Below are 3,147 nucleotides of genomic sequence, written 5' to 3'. Positions count from 1 at the left end.
TGAATTAATTTGATGAACACTTCTTTCAATCCAGGTCATATAGCCATCTTGATGGGTAATATGGCAAGTATGGGTTTAAACCTCACCTTTGTCATTGCATAGCTAAGTGAACATTATTATATAAGCTTTCAAAATATTCATTATTTTATTTCATTTATTAGATGTTTTCTTTATTTACAATATCTTCTTTCCCAGGTTCCCCTTCAAATAAAAAAACAAAAAATAAAATAAAATAAAATAAAACAAAAACTAAAACAATCTCCTGTTCCCTTCCCCCTCCCCCTGCTCACCATCCCACCCCCTCCTTCATCCCCCCCCCGCCATTCCCCTACACTGGGGCATAGAACCTTCAAAGCATTATAGGATGGTATCCACATTTTGTAAAAATCAAGTGGATTTAGCATTTAAGTTCCTATAGGTATTGACTGCTATTTTTCAAAGCTACTGTTCTTAGAACCAAATCAACACGTTTTCTTCTCTATAATTTCCCCCTCCATCTTACCAAAAGAAAACTGAAAAGTAAAATGGTGAAAATGTCAGTTATTTGTTAATGGAAAAGGAGGAAGAAATTGGACAATTTCCTGAATGTTAAAGAACTTATTGATTTGGGAGTAATAGTACAAAAATCTTTTCTGTTAGTAGGACTTCTTTTCTGGTACTTAAGCCAAGCATGGTCCCTCTCTAGCATGGGCTGAGACTTCCAGAACCTCTTGGGACAGAAGCAGTTCCTGGTTTCCAGACCTTTTGCCATCTGTCTTTTTCTTTCTTTCTTTTCTTCAGAGATATTCCTGTTCCTAATTTCTCAACATCAGTGTTTTTAAGGCATACATATATAGAACAAATCAGAGAGGGCTGTTTCCAGAGCGGGTGAGGGGAAGAAAAAGAGAGAGAGAGAGAGAGAGATCACTGTCTGAGAGCTTTCTGTCCTATTTACTTCTTTTAATTTATACTGCAGATATAGGATGATAAAAACATTATATCCAATTATGGCATTTAGGGGGGGAAACACACATGATAAAAAGAAACATGAAACTGCTGAGCAAATTTAACAGTTGTTTTATGCAGGAATGCAATATTTTTTTAAATTATTTTTGCTCATTTGTGTGTGTGTGTGTGTGTGTGTGTGTGTGTGTGTGTGCGTGCATGTGTGTTGAAGTTACAGGAAAATCTACATGAATTGGTTTGTCTTTTATTATGTGGATTCTGCAGATGGAACTCCAGTCACCAGAGATTAGGTGGCAAGAATCTTTACCTGATGAGCTATCTCATTGGTCCAGAATATAGCTTCATATGCACATACATCCCCCATGCATACATGGGTCCCCAAACACAAATGGCACCTTGATGACCGCAGTAGAACTGTGGAGCAGTAGGGACTATAGACATGAGATTTAGGAGTCCTCAGATTTTTTTCTTCATAATCTTTTTTTTTCTTTTAATCTCTGAATTCAAGAGTCAAACTCAAAATCATTTAGGTGAATTTCTACTTGTCTTTCTTCCTCTACATCTCATGTAAATCATTCCTTTTCTGCTAACAAGGGTTCACATTGCTGTTTAGCGGACATGTTTTTGGTCTGTGCTGGTAGGTTTCTACTTTCAGATCCGTGTGCTTGGGTCAGTTCCTGCATACATTTTTACATTTTAGAAAATGACAGGCAAGCCAACCAGGCAGCATGCACTAGCTGATATGAGGTCCCCGATACATATACAGCAGAGGTCTGGCATCAGTGATAGAAGACACCCTAACCCTCAAGAAACTTGTAGCCCCATGGAGTGGAGAGGTCTGGTGAGGTGGAGGTGTGAGGGGCAGTAGGGACATCCTCTTGGACACAAGAGAGGAGGAATGGGATGAGAAACAGTTGGAAGGTAGACCGGAGGAGGATAACAACCTGACTGTAAAAAAAATTAAATAATAATAATAATAATAATAATAATAATAATAATAATAATAATAATAAAAGGAGAAAAGAAAAAAATGACAAGTAATTGTACCTTGATGACTTATTATTCTGCAGGCATTTCCCACTGCCTCTAAAGAATCGTAACAAACCATAAGTTCATAGCTGGCTCTAGGATATCATCCAGCCTTTCAGGAGCGTCACAATGAACGCAGTCATTTTTTGGATATCGAACTCAAAAGTTGTATGAATCTAGCAGAGGGTGGAAACAAAAGCATTTTGTGTGGTTTGAAGAGTAAGTCAGTAAGCACAAAGGGAATGTTTTCATTGAAACCATGTCACCCTCATTTCTTACTCTTTGACACCCAACAGGAATACAGATGTCCAGACAAGTGTTCAGAACCAGAGATAAATTAACATAAAACACATGGAAAAATGAACAAAAGAGAGTATCAGAGAGTGTGTCAGAGCATCTGTCTGAACCATTTTATTCTTATGCCACGAGTTTTAGCTTTGACATCTTTAGAAGTTGTGTAAAATTAATAATTAGAAGTGCAATATGGTCACATCAATACTCTAACCTAGGTATAGGTAAATAGAGGTATAAACTATGGAATTAAACTATAGTATTGGAATACATATAATTGTATCTTGATAAGCAAAGAAATGAATACATGAGCTGAGAATATTTTATCAAAGATACACACAATGTAAGTATACTAAGGAGTCAAGGCTCCTATTCTCCAGGGCTGACTTGTTTGAATCACATCCTACCAGTTTCTAAGACTAGAGCATCTTTCTGGCAGGCAGGAGAGAGACTGTGGCTTTCTTACTGATTAGCCTTTCCTCCAGAGGGTGTTCTCCAGCAGCTGAGTCCTGTGGAGGTTGTGTCCAATGCATGGAAGCATTACTACTGCTGAGAGCTGCCTCACTCTGCATATCTGAAAACAAATTGATGTCTTTCCAGAGAACTCTGCAGGCAGGGATTTAGCAGGAATATATGCCATGCTCACCAATTAATCTAGGGAATGTTCAATATTTATTTCATGATCACACTACTACTTGCTTACTAGCCTCAGTGAGAGAATTGAGATTAAATAATCAGATTCCAATTTTATTGCCAATTGCTCTTTATATGTGTGAAGATAGAGGATATGTAAGTGGGGAACATAGAAACACATAATGTATGTATGTGTGTGTGTGTGTGTGTGTGTGTGTGAGAGAGAGAGAGAGAGAGAGAGAGAGAGAG

Source organism: Mastomys coucha, unplaced genomic scaffold (assembly GCF_008632895.1).
Source record: "Mastomys coucha isolate ucsf_1 unplaced genomic scaffold, UCSF_Mcou_1 pScaffold1, whole genome shotgun sequence".
Taxonomy (NCBI): Eukaryota; Metazoa; Chordata; class Mammalia; order Rodentia; family Muridae; genus Mastomys; species Mastomys coucha.
The sequence above is the reverse complement of the archived record's forward strand: the minus strand, read 5'-3'. Positions refer to the sequence as shown.